Here is a 13,226-nt window from a genome sequence, read left to right as displayed (position 1 = left end):
CCCCAGCAGTCAGCGGCACCTGCCTGCAGGCCCCCACTCATGTCCCCTTGCACCCCACCCCCCAGCAGTGTGGGGCACCTGCCAGCAGGCCCCCACTCATGTCTCACTCATGTCCCCCTGCACCCCCAGCAGTGCAGGGCACCTGCCAGCAGGGCCCCACTCATGTCCCCTTGCACACCGACCCCCCAGCAGTGCGGGCCACCTGCCAGCAGGCACCCACTCATGTCCCACTCATGTCCCCCTGCACCCCCAGCCCCCACCAGTGCAGGGCACCTGCCAGCAGGCCCCCGCTCATGTCCCCTTGCACACCCACCCCCCAGCAGTGTGGGGCACCTGCCAACAGGCCCCCACTCATGTCCCCTTGCACCCCCAGCACTGAGGGGCACCTGCCAGCAGGCCCCCACTCATGTCCCCTTGCACCCCCAGCACTGAGGGGCACCTGCCAGCAGGCCCCCACTCATGTCCCCTTGCACCCCCACCCCCCAGCACTGAGGGGCACCTGCCAGCAGGCCCCCACTCATGTCCCCTTGCACACCCACCCCCCAGCAGTGTGGGGCACCTGCCAGCAGGCACCCACTCATGTCCCACTAATGTCCCCTTGCACCCTCACCCCCCAACAGTGCGGGGCACCTGCCAACAGGCCCTGACACATGTCCCCCAGCCAACACGTCATCACAATCTTGATCCCTGGCCCTTACGGGCAGCCTCCACATGCCAAACACCCACCCAAGTATTTCATCCACCCACATAGAAATGCCAATTACATGACACAACCCCAATGGCAGGTATCTAAATGAACAAATGTCCCTGACACACACACAATGGGTGCAAGTGAATGTCAAAACCCATATCATGACATGCATGAAACCAATGAGATAATACCACACATCGAAGTTGGATGAAAAAAAATGTATTAAAAGCAACATGAATGGAATTAAAATCAAACAAACGACAAAAAGCTGCATGTCTGTAAAATAATGAAAAACAACAAATCATAATCCAAAGGAAAGGTGTCCAAAGTCACAGTTCCAAAAATGAAATACAAGGGCAAAACAAAAGTGAAAACCATTGCTCCATGGGGAAATCCAAACAAAAAAGTAGAATCCAACAGTGAACTATATACAGATGAACAAACCAGGGTCCATGATCCCAACTGAAGAAATGAAACCTATCAAAAACTCCTACCTAATAAACAAACTATATACAAAAATGTGGTCCATTGTCCTAAAGGTACAAAATAAAGAAAAAACCAAAGGAAATCTAATACTAACCAAATAACTATTTACAAGGGCAGCGGGCAAGTCCACCGGCTCACATGTTGATGTCCCGGGCCAGGGCGTCATCGAACTCCTGCTCGATGTCCTGGGGGCGGTCCTCTTCCGTGGCCCCGAGGGTTCGCAGGGACGATGACATCTGGAACTCCAGGTCCCTTTGAATGGCCTCAAGGCACTGGGCCCGCCTCAAGGCCCTACGCATGGAGTTCTCCGCCCTGACCATCGTGAGCCGTGCCTCTTCCGCCCGCTGCCGCTCCGCATCTATCGCATGGCCCAACCGCTGCCACACGGAAGACACTTCCCATCCAGGGTCCTCCTACCCTCCAGCCGATGCCTGCCCCTCCGATGATGAAGGCTCCCGCCTTGTTGCTGCTGCTGCTGTGCCGCTGCCTGTGCCCTGGCTCCTGCTGCCTGCACATCCTCCTCCAGCTGGGGTACAGTTGTGGAGGTGGCCACCCCTGCTGGACGTCCGACTCCCGACTGTGGCAGGGATCTGTTGTTCACCAGCCTGGCCGAAAGGTCAGAGGCAGCACCACAGGGCACCCAGGTGATACATGGGTGGGAAGATGGCATGGAGGACGACTGGGGCATAGGGGGTTCAGTTGAGGAGGGGGTCGGAACAAGGTCCAGGAAACAGAGGAATCTGGCCCTGGTGTGCTGTCCCAGTGGGTCACCGCGGTCAACGAGCCATGCGAGAAGACGTGCAGTCTCCTCATGAAAAGACTGCAGGTCACCTCGCATGGCACGTTGACGCAACGCCACCCCACCAAGGACAGGCTCAACCTGGTGCCGGATAGCCACATCCACAGGGAGAGGAAGGCCAGTTGGTGTAAGCCAATCCCCTCCCTGAGAACGGGTCTGGACGTTGGCATCCCTGTTGGTGCAAGATGATGCAGTGACAGAATCAGGGACAGGATTGCACACAGACACCTCCGCGGCGGCCTGTGCTGCCTTCTGTCCCTGGTCCTGCACTGCACCACTAGCACCAGTGGAATCCCCACCTCCAGACCCCGTCTCTGTCCCTTGCACGGCCTCCTCCTCCACCAAACCCCCCACCAACCTGGATGACTCCATGCCATCTTCCTCCGTTGGGCCCTGTGGTGTCTCAGCTGCCCCTTCTACTGCCGAGGAGTCCAACTCCGACCTCCGCCTCATGGACCTCCCCTCGGCAGCTGCGGCCTGGGACGCGCCACCGGACTCCTCACTCCCTGACGAGATGACAACCTGGGAGGGGAGCCGGGCCTTGCGTCTCCGGCTGGCGGTGCTATCCCTGCCGCTGTGCTCCACAGCACCTTCTCCGCCCTCTTCATCAGTTGACGCTGCAGAGAGGGAGAAATAAAACACAGGCATCAGGGCACTGTACAATGGACTCATACACACATGACAGTTGTACATGAGTGGCATTGTCAAACTTCAGACATGGCATCACAATCCCGAACACACATGTAATTTTGACTCACACACATGAGCTATTCCACAGCCATATTGCAACAGCCAGCCCCATCCATACACATACAACAGCATGAGCAGCCAAAGGTGAGCCAGACATCACATGAAACACACGGAGTGCACTATACATGCACACACGCCACCACACTTACATGCATGTGTACACCTCCGCCAACTGTCGCAGTGTTGAGATCAGGATCCATGTCACATCTGCCAATCAGTCTTCCACATATCAGTGTCACATGCATCCATGTTGCATCACTTTTGCACCCTTGTCAAATAGACAAACATGCACATGTACACGGTGCAGATACATGCAGCTGGAACCAACATCCATGTGTGACACCACAACCATGCCAACTGACATACACAGTAATCCAAACATGTGTGCTCACACATCTGCATTTGGCTTGCATGCTTACCCACACATACACCATCCATGTGCCTCACACATGAAAGGACTTGCATGTGTCTGCCTCACAGCCCTGTACAAACACATCCATACATGGCCCTAGAAAAACACATGTACAACCTGCACACTACTGGCACACCACCACACGCACAGCTTCCAATCAGTATGCATGTACACTTACCGCTCGACTATAGACGGGTCTGCCTCTCAAGGACCTGGACATGGAGCACTGGGCATATGCGTTCCAGGACCCTCATCTGATGTTCTGACAGGTGGCGCCGGCGCCCCTTAGCATCCGCTGCCTTCAAGAGGCACCGGGCCTTGTTGAGGGTCCTGGACCTGAAGTCCTCCCAGCGCTTCTTGACATGTTGGAAGTCGCGGACTGCCACCCCCTCCACGTTGATGGCAGTCACAATGTCCGTCCAGATCCGAGTCCGTCCTTCCTTGTCGGCGCACGAACTTCCGAAGAGGGCATCATACTGCCCCAGGACTTGCTCCACCAGGACACCAACTTTGGTGGCAGTGAAGCTGGTGGCCCTCTGCCTCTCTGGCTGGGGGTTTCCAGTGGTGCCAGATGGTGTAGTGCCCGACATGGCAACCCCAGAGGCAGGAGTGGGTGGGCAACTGGGTCCTGGGGCTGGGCTGTGGAGCGATGGTATCCCAGTCGGGAGTCTTCTGTTCCAGCAGGGGTGGTCACAGCAACTGCACCCCTGGCTGATGTGCAGGCAGCAAATAGCAGGGCACGTGGGCAGCAGGCAGTCAGGCAGCAGCAGATGGCAGGTGGGAGCGTGCTCGGGGCTCTGGGGGGCAGTGATTCGGCTTTTTCGGCAGTAGCGTGGTCTTCCGTGTGTGAATGCGTGGCCAGCTTGATACGGAGTGATTTGGCACGTGAAAAATGTGCACGTCAGCGTGTGATTCGAGGAAAGGCCCCTAGCGCGTAAGCGCGTCAACACTCGTACGTGCTTTCATTGGACAAAAGGCGTAAGCGCCTCTGTGACGTGATGTGCGCGGGCGTGCACGGGCGTTTCCCTCATGACGTTAGCATAGTGGTTCAGTGCCTGTGAAAAAACTGCACGTCCGTGTGTGAATGCGTGTAATCCGAGGAAAGGGCCCATGCGCGTAAGTGACGTGACGCGCTCGGCCGTTTCCCTCAGTACGGGTTAAAGGTGAGCGGGGGCAGCAGCCCACTGTACGTACCTTTCGTGGAGACCGACGTATGTTGCTGCTTCCTGTTTCACGCGCCATCACAACTTCAAAGCTATCAAGGATGTATCTCCTCTTTTGGCGGGGGTATTGGCTACGCATGTGTTTCTGCATCGCGCTAGTCAGACGGTGAATCGCACACGCTATTTTTCCCACTGCGGGTGCCCCTGTGTATCGCACCCATTTTCGAGGTCATAGTAGCCTGCGTGTCCCACGTGTACGCGTTATTTGTGTTACTGGGTGCCACCGCGTACTGCGGGAGGTTGATTCCACGCACGTAGGCTGCAGGGTTTCTTGCACGGTTTTACTGCAGTTTGGGGTGCCTGAGCATTGCGTAACCTGTCACTACATCACCGGGGTCACATACAGCCTTGCAGGTGCAGGGGGGCTGTTAACATCTTGCTTCCCTACCCCTTCACCCCAATTGCCCAGGTCAATTGTGCTGTACACCTCCCATTGGCACTACTCCATCTGTGCCGGCACTACTCCATCTGTGCCATGGTTGGGAGGCCAGCAAAGGTGAGGGGCGCCTCAGCTGGGGGTACTCCTCGTGGCGGGCGTGTTCGGGGACGTGGCCGTGGTGACCAGGGAGTTAGGGGGACTCCAGGGTGTCCAGGGCGGCCACAGAGGGGGAAGAGGCAGGGGTGCGCCACTTGAGCACAATGTTGTGCCATGTGTCGGTGCAGTCATGCCACCACCCCCTGTGGTTCCGGGAGATGCAGCTTCTGCATCTGGCACTGGCGCCCGTGTGACCCAGCAGTCCATTCCATCGACTGCCACGGGCCCAAGGGTAGTGGTAGCTGCAGGTGCAGCTGTTGACACCGCCACCCAGGCTCAGGGTCTGCCATCGCAGGCTGCATTGGCACTTGAGGAGGCCTTGGAAGATTTACAACAGGCCAGGAGGGAAACCGTAGGGGCATGCAGGGCTGCTCTGACCAAGACACGTGTCCCTGGGTCAGTTATGTCATCTGCTGCCCCGAGCAGCCGGGTGTTGGCAAGTGCAGGGGCAGATGCACCCAACAACACCCCGATTGTGAGTCTGCCAACCAGGACCGTTGTGGTCAATGACCCTGCCACAGCGGATGTTGCTGCGCAGGGTCCATTAGAGGGCACCCAGCTGCCACTGACACAAGTCAGGCCTTTGGTTGTCCCTGAACCTGCCACTCCCTTGGCTCAATCCACCGAACCCACTGGCCATGCTGGTCAGGGCGGCATTAGCCAGCCAGGGTCTGCGCCACAGTCCAAGAGGAGGAAGGTTACACCTGCAGCACAGGCTGGGACCCCAGACACAGCCACTACCTCCTGCACGTCGAGGAAGAAGCCTTTCTGCAAGCAGGAACTGGACTTCCTCGTGGACTACGTGCAGGGCCACAGCCATGACATGCTAGTGGGTAGTGGGTGCCAATAGTCAGACTACGGCTGCCCACCGTGACACCCACTGGAAGCAAGTTGCGGAACATGTCAGTTCATTCGGCCATGAGGTGCGCACGGCGCAAGAGTGCAAAAAGCGTTGGAATGACCTCAAACGCAGCGCTAAGGCTAAGCGTGCCTCAAATTACAACTTGACCCTGGTGACTGGCGGTGGGCCTGCACCAGAGGAGGAAGAGCTCACTCCGCATGAGTCACTCGTTGCGGAGTTCATACTACCTGAATCGTTCGAAGGAGTGGGAGAGATGCTGGACTTTGATGCCCAGTCCAGTGAGTGTTGATGCGTGTTTGTTGAGGACGTGTGCGTTTTACTTGTGGGATGTGTTGCGCATGATTGCCACTACATGTGACCTGTACATGGTTCTGATGTGCAAGTAATGCAATGCTTCCGTGATGCATGTCTGCTCTGCTGGATGGTGAACATGTGGAGCAGACAGGGACTGTCTGCATCACCACTATTGCACCCTACTCACATGCTGGTTACCAGTATACCCCTCCGGTCCATGTCCAGCTCACTGGCCCTTCTGCATGTGGCGTGGGGTGACCTTCCTCTCAGCCCAGGCACAATGTCATAGCATGACTGACGTGCATGTGTCCTCTGCCTGCATGCGGGTACTCCATGTAGGCATGCTCCCTTGCCCCTCCTCCACCACTCTGCACCCCAGTTCCACCTTTGCACTGGTCTGCTTCAATCTTGCCATTGGGTACTTTCCTGTTCATGCGTCCTGTGTACATGTTAACTTCCAGCGTACAATCTGCCAGACATATGCTGTGTGGTACAGCCTTAGTACTTGATGCAGGGTATCTTACTTGTACTGTGCATAGGTTAGATGCCCCGCAGGGACATGAGTGCCCATTCATGCTCCATGTGCATTGCACGCATGCCCCTATGTGTCCTTGACTGGATGATCACTGTAATACAAGTCCTGGGTGACATACATTGCATGGCATCTCATCAGCCTTCCCATGTCAACTGTGGCTCAGTACTGCATTGCACACATGTTTAGGGTCTGACAATCTGTGTGGGTCACAGGCCTCAGCCTGTTTAATGGCCAATGACTCTGTCTGACTGTTGTAATTTCTTCTTCACACATGTGTGGCCTCCAGAGTTTTCATCACGTGTCCTGCTTACTGTCCCATCATCATTTGCAGTGTTGTCACTTGAATCACATTAAGCTGTTGATGCCAGTCAACACTGCCTGTCAATACACAGGTCTATTGTCAGCCTTTTGATACCATGCTAGGCATCCCTGCTTTTGTACTTGGGTGGAGGGGTGCTTTGCTTGTAGATATGCTACCCATTGAATGCACAGTGCACATGATGCCTGAATTTGACCTTGCACTGCCTTCACATTTCCTGACACACACCATGGAGTCCTTGTACATGTAGGTAGTGAGTGACATACACATTTGCTGCACTGGATAGACCCACCTCTATGCAAACTGCCACCTTTCAACAGGTCTGATCACAGAAGCAATTCAAAGTTGACCCGGCATGCATGCCAGGTTCTATTTTGTGTGTCACATGTCTGCCTGATGTGTTTGTTGTCGATGTGTGTGTGTGTTGTGTGCTTCTGACATGTGTAGTGACCTTTTTTCTCTCTATTTTTCAGGTGATGACGCAATGGAGGCAGAGGATGGTGTTGTCATGCCAGACACAGGGTTGTTACCACTACATCAACCCGGCACAAGTGGGGGTCGTGGGGTTTTAGGCCACGAAAACCCCCAAGTGCTACAGTCCATCTTGTCTCTGGCTGCCTATGAGTCCAGCGCTGATGACGACTCTGACGTCCATGTCGAGTTGGATGAGCATCAAGTCCATGTGTCAGGGGTGAGTGATTCTGATGTGGACCCCTCAGTGCAGGTCCGCGACACCTGCACTGAGGGGTCAGACAGTCTTGGTTCCTCCGCCCGTGGTGGATCGGGACGCAGGGTCACCCTCCACACCAGTCACTGATGTGCCTGGGACATCACGTCGACGGGGGCATGTAGTCGTGCAGCCGCGGGCGGTGCCAACACAGCGAGGACACCCGGTCCTTGGGTCCCGCAGGGGTCAAGCCCAGCAACGCGGTCGCCGCGCACAACCGCAGTATACTGAGTGGGAGCAAGACATGACTGCCAATTCAGAACGGCAGGGGACAGCAATGGAGAACATCGCTGTGCTCCCCCCTGCTAGGCAGGTGCTTACCCAGCAGCAGGCGACACGTTCCACAGCCCGCTCACTCAGGCTGGGCATGGCGGCCTCAGACAGGGCACGCCAGGCTGAAATGTCATCTCTGCGTCAAGCAATTGCTGGTCACGCAGAGGTGCACATCGATGCCCTGAGGGAGGAGTATGCTTCCCTCAAATCCACTCTGGGTATCCTTCTGATGTCCCAGAGGCAGCGGGCAGAGGAGAGGTTTGCACAGCTTTAGCGTACCATCTCGGCTGAGCTACAGGCTTGCCGGGAGGTGCAGCGGTTGTCCAGCCAGGCCTTGCAGGAGGAACTCCGTGTTACACGTGCTACCTTGCAAGAGGAAGCACGTGTATCACTTTTAGGTTCTGCATGCAGACCTACGTCACATCGCCACACAGAACCAGGCTCACCCATCCGGCAGACTTGCTGCCATCGAGGGGCAAGCTGCGGCTAGGAGTGGCCAGGCTACTGTCCCCCGTCCTCCTTTCCAGGATGAGCCAGACTCGGACGACCATCTATCTCCCACATAGGTCGGGCTGTGCAGGCGTTGAGCCCATGGAGGTTTTCTTTTTGGCTCAGCATCATCGCATGTGGGTGTTGAGCAGCACCCTGTACCTCCCCCCTCCTGGTTGCCTCCCCTCCCCCCCGGGTTGTATGTGGCCATTTTTGATTTTTCTTTTAGTTTAGTTAGTTAAGTTTCTGTTTGATAGTTAGTTTAATTAGGTAATGTAGGTTTTTCATAGTTAGTGTAATTAGTTAATATAGTTTAAAATTGCTTGTCTATTGTGCTTTCATGTGACGGTGCAGTGCTTTGTGGCTTTTGAAAGTATCCACTGTCTGTTCCAGCTGGGCCCTTCAGGCTTGTCTTGTGTATGTGTTTGCTGCTTGGGGTCCTTGACTCACATATGCCACTCCTGCCTCCCTTATCCATGGGCTCGCAAGGATGTTCGGTGTAACAGCCTATTACACAAGGGCTTTGGACTGTCATATCTGTGGCATGTCTGGTGCTGCGTAACTTGTGTAAACACCCGTAGTGGGGATGATTGCGGTGTTATTGACCACTGTTCTGCTTTTGCTAGATTGGGTGTTTCATGATTAATGTGTACATTCATTGCTATGCATTGTGTAGTATGTTTCTTATCTTTACTGTACACATGTTTGTTGAAATTCATGCCGTAGATAGTGTGTTCCACACTTTGGATGTGAAAGACGGACTGATGGTGTGATTTCTGATGTACGTCTCTGACATGGTCCAGTAATGAGATGCCTGAAGAGACACACACAGATGACTCTAAAGCATTAATCATGTGTTTCATGCCTTTTCTGCAGGGGGATGAGCCTCCAGATCACCTTTGCCAGCAGACATGGCCCATTGGACGTCTGGATTCTGGACACGTTTGTTGGTGCCCACATGCACATGTGTGCGCAAGCAGAGGCACAGGGATTGCAGACATATCTCCTAGAACTGCTGACGTGTTCCAAGGAACTCCAGGCAAGGTGAGCAGCACAGAGGGGCCACAACACAGCAAAGCTTCCACCAGGCCAGTTGCACATGCAGGCTTAGTAGCAGCACTGAGGGTGAGCTTGGACGAATATTGGTGTTGAAGCACACAATACAGCTCAGATGTCTTGGTGGACTGATGGCTAGTTGATTGTAAAGTTGTCTGGGGCACCTGCAGGGGCAGTGGCACATACCCTCCGGTCCACCATGGGCCATTGAGGCACATGTATCACCCATGTTGCCTTACGAGACATGGAAAGGAGCAGCTCACAGGGACATACAGCAAGGGACAGACTCAGGTGCAGTGCATTTCATTTCCATGTACATTTTGAAACATGCACTGCCTATTTTTTTACGGTCATGGTAGGACATGACTTTTTCTGAAGTCATACCTTGCTATATGCGTCTGTCTGCTTACCCAGGGAACATTGCATGTTGTGTGAATCGTGACACATTGGTGTTCCATTTGCCACGCACCCACCGGCGCCAGACTTACTGCATTGACTGTCTATGAACCATCACAGGGGGAATGTTACGTATGGGTACGAAGCATCCACACCAGATTGTCTGTTTGTAGAGTAGTTTGTTGCTATGGGGCATATTTGGTGGTGTGTTTGTGTGTTATGTGCACGCACAGATTATTAACTGTGGCTCTCTTTGCAGCATTGAAGTGCTCCTGTAACCGGACCTGAGAGTGCGCAGGCAGGAGGCCAGCACTCAAAACCAGAGCTGAGTGTCTTGTTGTTTTTCTTTCAGACTGCACTACATAGGCTTGCTGGGGGATGCACTGATGCATGGATGAATGTGTAATTCAATTTGGTATGTTTTTTTTTTCCATAATCACCCCGAGTCCTATCCAATTCTAAACCCTGTACCCTCTACCCGGTGTTCAGGCTTCCCGTACCTATCCAACCAACGTTCCCTAACCCTCTTTACCCGCTGGGGTTGCGGATGCCTGTGTAAGCCCCAAGCTTGCAAGCGCCAAAACCCTAGAGGGGGTGGTTGGTTCGTGCCACTCCTGCGCCTGGACTCCGGAAGGCCCTGACAATGATGTACAAGTTTGTTATGATTGTGTATGTGTTAATGCAAGTACTCCATTTTAGTGCATTCCCTACTTTCACGTGTCATTCCTACTCCCCTCTCCTGCCCCTCATTCCAGTTATCCAGTATGCCAACGGCTGTCCCAACTGCATATCCCTGACCCTCCTTCCCCACCAGGGTCTCAGAGGCCTGTGTGAGTTTGACCTTGCAGGCACCCAGGCCACGGTGGGGTTGGTTGTTTCGTGCCACTCCTGCGCCTGTACACGGGAGCTGTGACAGTACACATCTGTTCGTGGTGCATCATTCTATGTTATGTACCACACATGGTTCACATCCTGTTGTGACATTGATTTACTGTGCTACCTTGGTTGTTACATCATTGTGGTAGTACTTGGACTTTGTGAGGTACTGCTACTTTAAGTCATCTACTGGAGGCTTTTCTGGTTCGTTTTTCTGCCTTGGATTTTGTGTCTTTGCAAATGAAGGTGGACTCTGAGGGTGCAGGCAACTTTTAACACACAAGGTGGGGGATGGTGACGAAGGGGAAGGGTGATCCCGTGGCCAGGTGAAATTGAGGGTTGAAGGCTCCATGACCCAGGTGCAGTTGTTCAGTGGGTCATGGTCATTTGTGAGGGAGGGGGGTGGTGTTTTGTTGTTGATAGTTGCCTTGCCCTGCAGTGTGATGGGAACCCTGACATTGTAATTGTGGTATCCTATGTACATGATGTGTTCTGCTGATCAATGCATGTTCATGTGTTGTATTTACCTTTCAGGTGTGAGGGGATAGTTGTGGTTTGACATGCTGGGGTGTACACATGGTGAATGTTCACATGTGATGTGTAGAGGACACTGATGGTCAATTGATTGCACATGCATATGTTGAGTGCATGTCCTTGCTGACCCGCACACTCGCACTATGATGCACTACATGTACAACCACCCTTCGATATCCACATGTCCACTCTCTTTGCCTTCTGCTGCTTGCAGCACATGTTCTGTGACCAATTATGGATCCTGTACATGCCTATTTTGCTTTTTGATGTGGTTTGTCGCTTAGATGTGATGCTCAGGGTGTGCACCACACACAATGGCTGTTCACTGTGCTGTGCGCTGAGCAGCGTGTTGCAGGAGCTGGACACAGCACACAGAAGCTGCAGTGTGATTTTGCAATGCACAATGTGCATGTAGACAGGCATTCTTTGTTATGTTGCGGCTACTACTTGTGTGATGCATTTGGGAATTACTTATTTTGGGTGGGAGGTTGTTGGTCAGTCATTTCATCTGATTCCATGTCAGGCATCATTGTCTGATGCCAATTTACATTTTTCACATGGCAATGTGTACCTTATTGGTACTGTGCTGGTGTATGGCTATTGCTTGCCATGTCATGTTGTGGATTGGGAGGGTTTGAGTGACATAACAGTGATGGTCATGGCCTGTTTTGCAGGTGTGTGTGATTCACACCTTGCATGTCAGGGTCAGCTGCTTCTCGAAGCAACGAGCTGGGGGTAGATATCTCTCCGCGGCAGGGGCCTCCCTCTGGAACGGCCTTCCTGCCTCCCTGAAACTTGAGGAGAACCATCTCCGCTTCAGGAAGCACCTCAACACCTTCCTCTTTGCTTCTGCTTTCTCTCTCCCTCTCCCTTGCTAATTGCTTCACTGAAACTGCACTGAATCTGCAACTGGGCCACTCTCACTGACCTCGGTCCCTGGCCCAGCCACTCTCCACTTGCACTGCCTCCCTGGCAACCCCTGCACTGCGGGACTGTCTCTGTATCCCTACAGCCCCCCCTTCCCAGCACTTGTCTACACTTACCTTTGCACTTGCCACCAGCTGGCCTATTTCTTTATTTTTTATTCTACTTACCCTGTACTGCACTCCCCCCCTCTCCTTCCCCTTGCACTTTTCCCTTCCACCTACCCCTGCACTTGCGCGATCTAAGTGACACCTGGCCTAGTAGGATCGTTGTCTGTCTTCCCTTGTTCCCCATGCCCTGCCTCGTTGCACCTTGCAATACTTGTCTATAGGCGCGTTACAAATGCCATATCATATCATATCATATATCATATGTGGCCTTTTGGTCACACAGGATAGCTTGTCTTTAAGTAGCTAGGGATGCACACAATGTGGCACTTCCATGGCAACAATCTCAGGGTGGTAAGGTTGTGACAGTTGACTGTCTCTTTGTCATCATCGATTGTCACCTGGTATGTGCCAGGCCTGTGTGCACTCCGCAGGGGTGGGAGTTTAGGTGAAAAATGTGGCTACAAGCTGGGTCCGGGCTTCCTCGCCACGTGCCCTATCCCCTCCCATGGGCAGCACCTGTGCCTGTGGTTGGAGATGTGGGGGCACCACCATGTCCACCGGTACACCCTGCCGTGTTGCAACATTGTGCAGGACACATGCTGCCACAATGATCCTGCACACTACTGGGGGTGCATAGAATAGCTGCCCACCAGAGCGGTCAAGGGAGCGGAAGCGTGACTTGAGCACTCCGAATGTGCGTTCCACTTTGGCCCTGGATGCAATATGGGCCTCGTTGTATCTTACCTGGGGTGGTGTGGTGGGGTTCCAGATTGGCGTAATCATGTGGTTGCTCAGAGGGTAGGCACTGTCCCCTGGGGAGATGATAATAGTTGAGATTATTAGGGTTTGGGTATTTGTCTGTGTGTGACTTGCATGCATGTGCACAGGCATATGTACTCACCTAGGAGCCATGTGTCACCATGCTGCCCAGCTTC

The sequence above is a fragment of the Ambystoma mexicanum genome, chromosome 1p, assembly GCF_040938575.1.
Source record: "Ambystoma mexicanum isolate Mex_15411 chromosome 1p, UKY_AmexF1_1, whole genome shotgun sequence".
NCBI lineage: Eukaryota > Metazoa > Chordata > Amphibia > Caudata > Ambystomatidae > Ambystoma > Ambystoma mexicanum.
This window is presented reverse-complemented; position numbering follows the sequence as displayed.